At 35.3% G+C, this 14,380-nt stretch overlaps 1 long non-coding RNA gene across 1 annotated transcript; it reads right to left on the bottom strand.

Annotated features, from left to right (window-relative positions):
* Positions 1-9,882: 9,882 nt before the first annotated feature.
* LOC111988347 (uncharacterized) lies at positions 9,883-12,939 on the bottom strand. Its single transcript, XR_002880417.2, has 2 exons — positions 12,226-12,939; positions 9,883-10,230 (listed from the first exon to the last, which is right to left on the bottom strand). It is a non-coding gene; the product is annotated as an uncharacterized LOC111988347 (long non-coding RNA).
* Between the last annotated feature and the right edge of the window lie 1,441 nt (positions 12,940-14,380).

The following is a 14,380-nucleotide window of genomic DNA, read 5'->3' as shown; positions in this document are numbered from 1 at the left end:
TTCTATTCTTTATAGAAACATTGATCTTGTATATGAGGTCCTTTAACCATTTTTACATACATTGTACTTATATTTCTTTATATATGTGGATGTATGTATGTTTCTTTCACCTCTCTCTTCATGTGTTGTTTCTTCTCTATCTTTATACACATGTTCTTTATATTTGTATGCAATCTGTTATTTCTGCTTCACACAAGATGCCTTGATGAGTTTTGTTTAAAGTGTTTCAAAAATATAGGTTGTCAAAGTCTACTTGCCATAAACTCTCTTCTTGCAAAGTTTTTCAAGAGTTTGTGTTAGGATAGATTTTATTGTATTCAACAAGTGAATATGAGTTTAGTGATTTATGACTTCTCTCATATGTTCATTTGCTTGTTGTGGTTTTGTCACGGATTGCCAAAGGGGGAGATTGTTAGGACATATGTGTTTTCACTTATTAAGAACATATGTCACTTATTTATGTAAATTGGCTAATCCTTTGACAAAACGCACTCTACTTGTAATTGGGTAGTTCTAGGTGTTTTTAATACTAAAGTTTTTCAAGAGTTTGTGTTAGGATAGATTTTATTGTATTCAACAAGTGAATATGAGTTTAGTGATTTATGACTTCTCTCATATGTTCATTTGCTTGTTGTGGTTTTGTCACGGATTGCCAAAGGGGGAGATTGTTAGGACATATGTGTTTTCACTTATTAAGAACATATGTCACTTATTTATGTAAATTGGCTAATCCTTTGACAAAACGCACTCTACTTGTAATTGGGTAGTTCTAGGTGTTTTTAATACTTCAAGAAATAAGGTTTCAAGGTCAAGTGTTGAAGTCATCGAGTCTGTCCAAGAAAAAGCAAGCTGAAGTGCAATTTCATTAAAGCTCGACACCTGCTCGATAGCTACCTCGACACCTGCTATCTGTCGAGATTTAAAAACTCAGATTTTCTGATCTGATTTTCTTGGGATCCGTGAATATGTTTTTGGGCCTTTTTTTCTCCAAACCCTAAACATATAAAATGATTGTTTTAAGAGCTGTCTAGGGTGACTCAAGTTGCAACCTTATTGAGCAATCTTTGTTCAAGCAAATTGTGATCAAAAGACAAAGTTCTTGACCTAGTTCATCTTCTCTGAAGAAGTTGCTATGTATTTGCACTATAGGGCTTTGTGACCAAGCATCTTCCTGATCTTCATCGTGTAGGATGAACTGAAGAACTTTGCAGCCAACCTTTCTTCCTTAAGTTGGTGTTCTGAAGTCGCGTACTGGGATCCGCGCATTGGTTAGTCACGTACTTGGGAGCCGTGCATCAAAGGTGGGAACTGTCGCTACAGATCAAGTCTAATTGGGTATTGGGGTAAGGGTTCAACTGTAGGTTAGTAAGGTACTTGGGATTCCTTTACTTGTAACTGTTTGATTTGATAATAGTGAAGTTTCGGGATTGGTGACCTAAAAATCACCCGGTGGGGTTTTTGCCGCGAGATTTTTCCCAATTCGTAAACAAATCACCGTGTCATTTATTTTCCGCTGCATATTTAGTTATTTGGTGATTTATTTATGCTTCCACGCAATTGCATGATAAATTGATTAATTAATAACTTGACTAATTAATTAATTGGTTTAATCACAAGGGGTCATTCAGATTGTAGCCTATCAATTATGAATGGGCATGTGATTGCATGTTCATGGCATCAAAGCAAGAAATAAACATAAAACCCTAATCTAGGCATGTTAAAGACAAACAAGCATGTGAACAAAGCAAACAGAAACTTATAGAGCATAAAACATGTAAGGTTGAATTTAATCAACCATTTTGTTAGTTTTATTCCGTGCCAATTTTCTTGTAATTCAGCATTTAGAAACCCTGTATTTATGTGGGAATCATGTAAGGGTAGTGTGTGAAAAAGTGTAAAGAAAAGCTCAAGAGTGTACAATTCAACAGGGCCTCGCAACTAGATCTCGCAACTGGCTCGCGGCTTGCAAGTTGTCAAAAGAGGCACACGTGTGAAGCATGTAGAGGAGCTGAAGAGTCACGCCAGCTGTTGCACTATAAGACAAAACTTCCAATTGGTTAGGCCATTATCTCGTAACTCAGACTCACGACTCAGTCAAGTCGTGAGGCCAAGTCACCAATTCACTCTGTTTGGGAAAAACTAACATTTCGCATTCCAAACACACACCAGTATAAATACCCCTTATACCCACGAAATGTAGAGAGCTTCTAGAGAGAATTTTGAGAGAGAAACCTTAGAGAAAAACAAGATTGACTCATCCATAATCTTCATCCTTATTTCTCCAAATTCCTCTACTCTCATCCTCTCCATTGTTACATCCTTGAGAGGTACACATTTAGCCAAATCCTTTTCTCATCATACCCATATCTATAAGGATGTTATTTAGTGCTTGGGAAGCAGTTAGGAAAGGGCCAATTGATATTGGTTGATACTATGGGTTATAGCGGGATCTGGTAAGCTAGAGAAGACAAAGATTCAGCGTAACCTCGTTGGAGCAAGAAGCTTGGAGGGCTTAGGAACACTGGGTAGATTAGGCTTGGAAGGTCTTCTACTGTTCATGTATCCCAACTTCATTCTCTAGTGGATTATTGACTACTTGGAGAGTAGCGGAGAGGTTTTACGCCGAGGACTTCAATTTTCTCTTGGATAACACATCGCTGTGTTGTCTTTGTATTTGCATCTCTCTTCCCTTTATCTTTGCCATTTAATTCCTGCTGTGGATGTGATTTTATTTGGTTTAGATTGTTCTATCAATTCTGTTCTAGCTTATTTACATATTCTACACATACATTGTTTGTTAATAAGCTAGAATTGGTAATTTGTAATTTGGGGTCTAAATGTTCAAGGTGTTTTACACACATAATTAAACATTTAAAATATATGAAAAAAATCTAGACAGAACAAACATGTGAAGACGAAAGCAACAAACAAATGAAAATTAGGGTTTCTAGGCAGCGGCTCACGCATGCAAGAACAGGCCTGCGTACACATAATCAAGCCTATATGCGCAAGCAAGATTATGCATATGCAAGTCCTTGCCTAGAAAACCTAATAACACAGAAACAAAGCAGAACTTTAAAATGAGAAATCTAAAATCTACATGCATAAAACATGAAAAGAACTATAAAACTAACCTAAACAAACATATATAAACATAAGTAACGCAAAGGACAAGGTTAAAACGCAAAAAGAAAAGCAGAAAAGAGAAAGAAATAGAAAGAAATGGTTAAACTCAATACCTCAAATAAGAAGCTTTACAAGCTTAATTTTAACCATTTCCCTCAGTCAAATCTATCACAAGTCATTAAAAAAATGATTAGTAATCTTAAACTCAAAGGATTGCGGCTGGAAAATGTCTCAATCAAATAAAATTGACTTAAGGGTGTTTGTGAAAAACTCCCTTTCAATTCACTATTTTCTTGTGAATTTTAGGTTTTTCCCTGTAGGATTTCTATATGTTTTGAAAATGTACCATGTAAAACTTTATATAGTAGAAAAAGTGGGGTTTAGAATGGCTCCTAGACGATGTGGGATTCATTCCAAATCTCAACCATTATTGCAGAAAATTTGAATTTTTTATGCTTCTAAAACCCTAGCTGCATACACAGGAATGTGCTTGTATACACCTGCTTTGGCCCTCATACACAGGCCGCTGCCTAAATACGTGGGCCGAGGGCCACTTTGGTCATTTTATTTTCCAAAAATAGATTTTTATTCATTTAAAAGGTTATATTTTCCATTTTAACACTCCTCAAGTCAATTTGATATTTGATTGGGCTCTAAATTGGCCTTGGGTCTTAGATTTTGAGCATCATTAGGAAATAGAGGACCGAGTTATGAGGGATACAAAATACGATGTCTACATATGCCCCTCTTTTGATTCGTATGATTCACTAATGGAATCAAAAGAATTAGAGACAAAACATTTTGTTTCGATGTATGGCTTGGGCTCAACCCACGCACACGACACACATCATGCATATATGGGGCGAGGTGTAGCTCCAGAGAGTTGCATGGGATTCATATGTCCAAAGTCCCACCTTTGTTGCTCAGGAAACAAGCAACGATAGGTTCACCATCCCAGAACCTATTTTGCCACTTGCAAGCAAATATAGTCTCTGTGGTGTTCGTCTGAGCTAACCCAATATAGTCTCTGTGGTGTTCGTCTGAGGCTCTTGCCTCAAACTTCTCTGGGTGACTTGCTCCTCTTGTCTTCTTCACTTCTTTCTCTACCTTTTTTGGTGAGACTCTCACCTCAGGTTGACCTTGGTCTTTTTCTTTATCATTGTCTTTACCTTTTTCTACTGTGCCTACATGTTCAATTCCCAGAGGATATATGCATGAGTAGTTTTGATTATTTGATCCACTAGGGATGGTAAAAACTCGCTAAGGAGTAGGTGTGCATTGGGAGGAATCTTCTGCCTCTTTCATGACTTATTTAAGGATAAGAAGCTCACTAAGGAGTAGTAGGAATGGACTCACTGAGGAGTAGTGTAGATGTGTGATCCACTGGGGAAGAATCTTCTGCTTCCTTCATGGTATGCTGAGGACTTTGAAGAAGAATTTTCTGCTTCCTTACTGGGGATATTTTAGGTGTACTTGATCCACCAAGGATACTTTGGGGAAGAATCTTTTGCTTCCTTACTAGGGATTGTTTAAATATGCTTAGGTCCATCGGGGAAGAACCTTCTGCCTCCTCTATGGGGATGATGTTCTAGATATGCTTGAATCATTGAGGAAAAGTCTTATGCTTTCTTACTGGGGATAGTGTTCTTGATTTTGTGTGATCTGCTGGGGAAGAATCTTCTGCCTCCTTACTGGGGATGATGCTTAATGTGCTTAGTCCATTAGGGAAGAGTCTTCTACTTCCTTACTAGGGATAGTGTTCTTGATGTGCTTGATCCATTGGGGAAGAATCTTCTACTCCTTACTGGGGATAGTGTCTTGATATTATGTGTTCCATTAGGAAAAAATCTTCTGCCTCCATACTAGGGGATGATGCTTAATGTGCTTGGTCCATTAGGGAAGAATCTTCTGCTTCCTTACTGGGGATAGTGTTCTTGATTCTGTGTGATCTGTTGGGAATGGTTTTGGGATTTAAATGCTTCATTAGAGGAAGAGTCTTCCGCTTCCTTTACTGCTCACTAGGGAGTCCTTTGATGATTTTGTGCCTAAATGGAGCAATCTTGAGATATTTTCCCTTTGAAAGAAGGAAAGAAAAAAAAAATTATTTACTGTTCATGACTAAACAACACGTAGTTTAGTGGTGAGGCCTAAACTACACGCAGTTTAGCCATCAGGTGTGTTCCTGCCTTTTCATTTTTTTCTCCAACAGTTACCAACCATTTCTTTTTATTCTTCATTTTCTTCATCTGCCTCATCTCTTCGCATTCTCCATAACTCCTATTTTCTTCCCTCTACAAAAACCTCCTTCTCTTCTATTTCCCTCACACTTTCTAACTCCCTCATTCTCACATTTTCTTTCTAAACTCTCTTCATCTCCTCCAATGGCAGCCAAGGCGAAGAAGACCTCCTACGTCATTTCCTCTAATGCATTCCACCTCACACGCTAGAATGGGGGAGTGAGATTGATGGGGCCTCCACCATTGACATATTGGCCAAAGAATCACATCCTTATGGCTGAATCTGTAAGTTTTTCCAACTTTTTCTCATTTTCAAGTTCCTCTCTGATCTTCCATTTTGATGTGTGTTTGGCCATGTAAGTGCTTGGGTTTTGCTATGGGATGGGTTTAGATGAAAACCCAATACATTAAGAGGGGTAGGAACATGTTTAGGATTGATTTTGGATGATGTATGCTTTAAAATGTAGAAGAACTGCTTCTGTCTGTGCTTTTGCGTGCATGGGCTCGGGCCTGCATACGCAGCTTGTATTCATATGTATGCAGCTCTGTTCTTGCATACACAAGTCTGTTCTTGAGGTTTTGTGTACATGGGGATAGGCCTACATACGCGGGGTCTTGTCTGCATACGTAGGCTTTGACTCACGTGCATGAGACGCCTGCCAGAGGCCTTATCCTACCTATTTTCACTACTTTTTCAACTGTTTCACTTCTATATTCAATCCTAACACACCTTTTTGTCATTTTTGCATCTAAGCATCACTGCATCCTTCTTTTCATCTTTATTCTTGCATTGAAAACATAATTTATCATCATTTTTGCTTAAATCAAGAATTTGACGTTATCTTCTTCTTTTACCGTCCTCATCCCCTTATGCTGGCAGGGGAAGCACCAATAAGGTGGTAGAGTGGTACAACCTTCTCGTCCCTGAAACTAGGGCCTACATCTGAGAAGCGGGCCTCAAGCCTATCATTGGCCTTTTTCTAGAAAGGTCCGTAAGTGCTACCTTGATATAGTGCCTCATTGAGAGGTGGTGGGATACTACTCACACCTTTCATATCGCTAAGCAAGAGATGACTATGACTCCCTACAACTTCTATAGCATGATCGGCCTTAGCTTTGAAGGGGCCATCATCAACTTGGATGGTGTGTCGAGCATCCAGTTGGGTCTTAACATGTTGGGGAGGAAGTACTCTACCAAGACCATCCACTACTTTGACTTAGTGTCAGATTACATGCTTCTCCCACAGGGGACTACAGAGGAGCTTGTCTACATGGCTAGGGCCTTCCTTCTACATTTGTTGGGAGCTTACCTTTTCTACAACGGAGGGCAAACGGTGTCCTTAAGGTGATTAACCCTCTTTCAAGACTTTGGAGATGCATGGAAGGCCAACTGGGCCTGGTGGGGGTTTTTGCCTTGCAAGGTTCTCCATTTGTTAACAAATCACCATGTCAAATTCATGTTCCGCTGCACTTCGTATTTTGGTGATTTGTAGGTGCCTTCACATTTTGCATGCAAATTGAATCTAATTGATCAACTCAGGTAATTGAATAATTAACCAGGATCAAGTTATCTTAACCTAACAAAACTTATACAAAAACAAAACTATATATGCTTAAGCTCTTTTAGGCTACAGCTCAATAATTTCTCTTTTCTTTAACATATAAGAGCGGGATATTTAAGAAGCAAAGAATGAAATAAGTTGTACCCTTTATATAGCTGGCAGATATCCTCTTTTTAGCTATTTCGATTTGGATTTGCCTAAACACCTCCCACCTATAACTATGATAACTTGAAGTTCAATGCCATACTCTTATGTTTGTATATATCAATTTAGTGATTGGAATTTCTTTTTCCCCTTTTTTTTGTTGGTTGTATCCCTTCTAAGGTCATGAGTTTCAAAATGTCTAGGTTCAGGACAACTGCCTTAGTTTTTTGTAGTTGTCCTTTTTAAAAAGACCTCATAGTTAAGATCCTAATTCAAGAGTTTATGGCTAATTCGAGGTAGCCTGATCTCTAAGAGAATTGAAAGAATAAAATAGGGAAATTAGAGAAAATAACTGATAGAGGAATAAAGAGAGAAATGTAGACTGTAATTTTTCATAGCTTGAGAAGAATTATAGCACACACATCATTTTTATGTTTTTCATATTCCTTCTGATTTTAATTCACTCAGACTCTAGGTACTTTCATTTTTTAAACACATACCATACATTCTTGCTTTTTCATTTATTTATTTAAATTATTTTGATCATTATGATATTTGAAGGTGAACATCTTTGCAGTTTTTGCAGTTACAAATCTCTTTTCTCTTTGCATCTCTGCATGAAGGTGAACATCTATGCACCTATTTCTTTGTTTATATGATTGAATTCCTGTTTCAGGTGATTCAATCAATTTCGTATTTTTTTAAGAAATGTTTTAAGTAAAGATGTGGGTTTTATCTTTTTCACTGTGTCTTATAGTCCATATACTTGGGTTTTGGAACATATTGTGTGTATCATTGAAATTTCACAAACATGTTTGGGCAAAGGTGGGGGGTTTTCAATTTCCCACCATGTCTCATACTCATTGTATTTGGATTTTTTAGGATGTCACTCAATTGTCCCATGTACCTATCTGCTTCTACAATCTTCTCTCCTAATTAGGTGGATGTAAAAGTTTCCCACTTTCAAGAATGTACTTCTTTGGGTTTGGAATTTGTTGCTAGAAAAAGAAAAAAAAAAAAACACAAAAAAACACAAAAAATCAACAAGCCCCTTAATGCAAATAATTTGATTTATGCAATTCCTTGGCACAAAACTGTTAATAACTTGCACCTGTGGAATGTGTCTTTTATTGATTTATGTAGTTTCTTGGCACAAATTTAAATTCACAACTGATATCTATTACTTATAATTCAATGTAAGGATTGTGTGCTCTATTCATGCTCACCACATTTTTACTTTATACCACCGCACACCCTTGATGCAATGGTCACTCCACAAGCATAAGTACTTGTGGGGTGTGGGAGGCAAGGGCTGGAGTTCAAGTCTCCAAAAGGGAGCTTCATACACATATATCAGCCAGTCTCATACTCTTCTTAACACTAATCTCTCTCTCTCTCTCTCTCTCTCTCTCTCTCTCTCTCTCTCTCTCTCTCTCTCTCTCTCTCTCTCTCTCTCTCTCTCAGACATTTGATATTTTTTGAAATTGAAATATATAAAATAACATGAAAAACTAACATTGAATTGAGAAAACCTTTCATTTCTGAAATTTGTAAAATTGAAAGTGAAAGAGTTCAAGAAGTTGGAAAAGGGAGGGGAACCAAAATCTTTTAATCTTATGCATTTATGGCTTAAATTGATCATTGATAAGAAGATGGAGGTGAAATGATAAATGAAAAACTATCATACAACATGCACATGGCAAAACCTCATCTTTCCCATGATTGCTAAATACTATTATAGGAGGAGTAGATTAAAAAATAAAATGCCATTACCATTTTTTTTTTATGTGAAAATCCCATTACCAATTGGGTGATTGTGTTTAATATAAGAGATATAATTACATTATTATTGCAAAAATTATGGCTCTTGTGTCAAATAATTCTAACAATCCCACCATTTATAAGAATCTGTAGTTATTAATCCTACAATTCAATTTGAAGAAAATAATTAATAATTATGCCTTTTTTTTCTCCTAGAAACTTTTTTTTTTTTTTTTAGGAACATCCTAAAAATAGCTAGAAATCTTTGGTTTTGACTCTTGAGTATGTGATGTAAATGCGTTCATGTTAGGACAACCCCTTCCACCCCTCCCCTCCTACCCACCCCCAAACCCCCCCCCCCCCCCCCCAACTCCTTTACTCAAGTTCATCCTTTATTTATTTATTTACTTATATTATTGCAACTTTTTTATTTAGCCACCATCTACCCTTGGGACAGCCAACCAACCCCCTTACTCTTAGCACTGAAAGCCAACCATCCTCTACAAGCCAAACAGCCAACTACTATTTCTAACCTCTTAGGGCAGGCAGGCAACTATTTATTTTGACTCCTTGGATTTGCCGTGTATCTTTCTTTAATTTCAGCTTTGACTTGTGTATCTTCTTTAATTTCAATTTTGACTTATGTGTAAACAGCCAGCCTAACTATAACTACTAGTTGCCAACCCATGCTATGCACGGATAGTTAAATAAAAAAATTTTAAATTTCTTTGCTAAAGGTATTGACTTTTTTTTAGAAGAAAAGTTACTTGTCTATAAAAGGAACGAGAATAAAAATTTTGTTCAAACTAAAAGTTCAGACAATTCGTGTAAAAGTGATGGAATTAAAACAATGGGTGAAAACTTTAAAATTTACTTTTTAGAATAGCTCTTAATGTACATATTTGAAAAGGTTCTCAAAATTTGTAATTATATCTAAACTGTCACTCGAGCCTAAAAAGAGACTCATTTCACAACTTGTATGAATTTCAATTTCCATGGTATATTTGAAAATAAGAATTCAAATACATTCTATCACATTTTAAAACAATGGGTGAAAACTTTAAAAAAGAGACTCATTTCTTATTTAGTTTACAACACTTAAACAATACATTCTATCACATTTTAAACCACAATATTTACAGAAACATATATACAATTTCATAGAGGCAATAGATCACAAAAATAATACATACAAAATTTCATAAACTTAGAAGAGTGGAAGTTATCCTTTGCATCAACACAGGTTGAACATTTCTTTTATGAACACTTCATGGCAAATCTATTATTGCATCGGCCACCCTCACGTATATAGACTTCCGTCCGTTTGCTCTATATGGTTTATTGTTTTGTCATTGTGCCAACCAGCATTAGCACCCTATAGTTGTGAATTGGTTCTGCAACTGTGAAAGTGAAACTCATCATGAACAAAAGATGACAATGGTGCCTTCACTGTGCAAATCACTCTCATATTAGAATCTATATTTTTGCTTAAAGGATCAGACAATGTTGTTTTCTCCAAAAGTTTGTTATATATTTTCAAAGTCAAACTGGTGTTTTCCCAATAGTTGTGATGTGGTCAAGAATCATCACATATGTTAGTAGTACAGTGACAAACTTCGAGAGAATGACAATAAGAGATCCCACCAAGAAAAGATGAACAACTACACTAAACTAAATTGAATACAAAGTCAGTTCCAAAATTCAAAGAGAACAACTTCAAGAAACATACACTAAAAAATGACCCTTCTAGTAATACAAATTTGATCACAAAAGAACTTCACAAACATCAAATTTTATATTCAATATTCAGGGTCTACATGGAAGACAGGGAAAAACAAAAAATTTATGAGGCAAAATGCTCATTAAAAGTTAAAACTACATTTGCTAGAAAACATAAAAAATGAAATATTCATTTTCATGTGTGTACATTTATATTTCTAAAAGTGAAAGGTTCACACGATTGTTTGAAAGAATTTATTCTTCCTAGAAACATATTACCAATAATGACGCAAAAAGAGACAATAGAGAATAAAGGAGAAAAAACGGTAAATATCTGGCATTACTACTCAAACTGATGAACATGGACAACTACCTAGTTTAAAGCCTCAATTTTCTGTTCTCTACAGAAGTGAAATAAATAAATAAAATTAGTAAACAGCTTTCCTATTAGTAAAGTATTTCCTTTTACCCATAAACAAAAAATAAATCAATAAACAAACTTTTTCCTAAATTAACTACATAGATTACAAATACTCACAGAACCACAGTGCTCTAGGCATAGCTTCTAAAATAGAGAAAACCTCAACCACAAAATCTGGGTTGTTCCAATCTTGTAGTTTCTAAATTGTTCCAAATGATCTTTCAAATATCTCATTCTATCACCAACAAATCCCATCATCAGAATTCCTCTACCAACCCAATTACATAAATAAAGTAGTACAAATTCTGTTTGCTTCAACGTTTTGATCAAAATTAAATTTCTTTTTTAACATGAAAAACTCTAAGCTTGTCTTCAAAACTTAATCTTTCAAAACTGATAAATTGCAGAAAGAAATTTAAGAAAAAAAAAAGGAACTAAAATTTCCCAAGAAACAAAGACTTACAAAGAACAAAACCCACATAGAAATCCAATCCACACAATCATATGTTGAACAATCTCTCAAAAATAATTAGAAAATACCCAAGAAATCAAAGAAAAACTGACCTCCTTACATAGATAACCAGAGTGTTCACAACATTGTCTCTGTAATTGGGTCATAGCATAACAAATACTTGAGATTATATATAAAGTATTACAAAAGGACTAAACATTTGTTCAAAAGGTTAGATTTGAACACAAAAAAAGATATTTAAAATTACTCGATTTCAAAAATTAAGTATTAATTTATATAAAGTATTACAATATGTTAGATCTGAACACAAAAAATTGTCTCTGTAATTGGGTCAGAGCAAAACAAACCCATATCTCAGTTTCCACTAAAATTTCAAATACACAATCTCAAAGAATTAGAATTTAAAATTCCTTTTGAATTTCGAATTTATATCCAGAAAATATACACTAAAATCAAGTTTTTAAGTGGTAGCCGCATGAACCCAGATAAGAATTCACAAAATTAAATCCAAAAAAAATAACAATAACAAAAAGTAGCACTAACAATACCCGACAACAGTATTAGCAAAATAACTGAATAGAAAATCAAAATGTTACTTACACAATTTATAATCAGAATTATAAAGAGAGCAATAAAATTTTTAGAAAAGAGGAATGAAAAATCTCACTTTGGTTACCAAACAGTACAAATTTTCAGTCGTGAGTTGCGATTGTAACAAATATTCTCTAAAAATATACTATTTATATAATATAGGGTTCTGGATTCCTAATCAAAGTTGGTTACCTTTGCCGACCGACATACTTGAAATATAATGGGCTGGATACTCGGGAGTATAGTTGTGATGGTGTAGTGGCATCGATTCACAAAAAATGGTGAGAAATTTGGTTTCTCTCCATCATTATCCTCTCTCTCTCTTTGCGATACGGTGTTTTGAATGGAAAAACAAATCGGAGGAAGCAAATGTAGAGAATGGTGTTTGGGGGAAGGGGAAGGAGAATGGCATTCAGTGTTTCCAATCATATTTTAGGATCTGATAAGCAAAAGATGGATTTCAAAATACCTACTATGCGTATGTGGAATGCTGTAAATCTTGAAGCCTCTAATTGAATGATGCTACAGTGCATTCAGGGCTTCTTTCCTATGTGTAAAGAGAGATAGTTAGAGGCAGATACGCGAATATAAGGATCATCCTGTAGAATCATTTCATTCATCGGTCTACTTTTCAAACTTGAGAGAAAGGTAGGGTCTGCGAGAGGCAGTTGAAGAGAGAAACGAGTTGACAATCGAAGGTTTGCTTAGGGAAGGAGAATGGTAGAGAAGAGAGAGGAGGGGGAGAAATACAGAAGAGAGAGGAGAAGGAGAATGGCGTTTGGTGTGTGGGATTGAGGAAGGAGAATCGCGTTTTATTTTCACAATTGTGGAAAAAATTTCAGGTTTTAGCTTCTTCTTTTTAGCTGAAATTTTTGGATTAGAGCAACCTTTATCAGTGGTGCTATATTACTATATTTTAATTTCTTAAACACTAAAAGCATACTTCAATGATAAAGCTAAATCTATTTTTTTTAGTTCTATAGCTACCATGCATATCTATAAATAGATATGCACTGTTTATGAGAGCTAAAAAAAATATATTTGTTTATTTTATCGATGATTAAAATAATACCATGCTCCTTTTTTTCATTCTTTTATCTATGTGCCTCTCTCTCTCTCATTCACTCTTATCTCATCTCTGAATCTCATCTCTTTCAAGCTCACTCTCTCAACTCTAGTCACTGACCCACTAGCCATCCCAAGTCGCTGATCAGCCTTACACCCACGCTGGCATCTGCCTCAGACCCATGACGCCGATCGCCTCAAACCCACTTCTCTTTCCTTCTCTCTCTCTCTCTCTCTCCCCTGGTTTTTAGCTCCAATCGGGTCCCACATTACCCAACTCACCTCAAATCGGAGCATTCCGTTTTGCTTTGCACTCATCATCACTGTTTATGATCGCTGATCGATAATCGGCGCAGGTCTCATCAATCAATATCGAATCGGATAGAGTATCAAGCATAGGTTTCAATTTGGCTGTGTTGATTTTTCTAGGTTTTTGTTTTGTTCTTCTTCATTGGTTTGGCTGGGCACGGTGGGGTTGTGGTTGTGCAATGATTTTTATGGGTTTGATGGTGGTTGTGGTAATGTGTTGGTGGTTAAATGAAATATTATTTTATTGTAGTATTTATATTATTTTATTGTGTTAAAAGGTAAAATAGTTCCATTGCTATAAGGTGTAATAAGGTAAAATAAATAAAGTGACTTTTTGTGTAGCTAAATAGCTAAAAATTTAGATCCATTGTTGTGGATGCTCTAAGAAATAGTTTTTTTTTTTTTTTTTAATAATGTTGATTTGTAAAAATGTGGGAGCTCTAGAAAAAGTCAAACATTGGCCAAGAGCTTCAGTTTTATAGTATATATAGATTAACTAGTTTATTTCTTAGTAATTAAAGATTGTAAATAAGCTTGTTATGTAAGAGAAGAATCAATTTTTTTAATGTAAATTTAACCTAGTTTCAAACCTGGACAGAAATTCTATTTCTCCGGTCTCTCTGTAATTCCAATTTTGATTCTTAATTTTAATGTTGATTACTGAATACTATTATAGGAGAAGTAGTTTAGAATAATAAAATCTCATTACCCTTTTTTTTTGTTATATGAAAATCTCATTACCAATTGGGTGTATTGTTTTAAAACTTTCTCCCATCTCTCCTTGTGTGTGTATTAAAATAATTAGTATTCTAAAAAAAAAAATCGGGTGCATTGTATTTAATATAAGAGATGGGTGTATTGTGTTTAATATAAGAGATATATAAGTACATTATTATTATTATTATTATTATTATTGTAGAAATTATGGCTCTTGTCCTCAATAATTCTAACAGTCCCACCAATTATTATTAGA

The sequence above is a fragment of the Quercus suber genome, unplaced genomic scaffold (genome assembly GCF_002906115.3).
Source record: "Quercus suber isolate HL8 unplaced genomic scaffold, Cork oak 2.0 scaffold_23, whole genome shotgun sequence".
In the NCBI taxonomy this organism is placed as follows: domain Eukaryota; kingdom Viridiplantae; phylum Streptophyta; class Magnoliopsida; order Fagales; family Fagaceae; genus Quercus; species Quercus suber.
The sequence above is the reverse complement of the archived record's forward strand: the minus strand, read 5'-3'. Positions and strand labels throughout refer to the sequence as shown.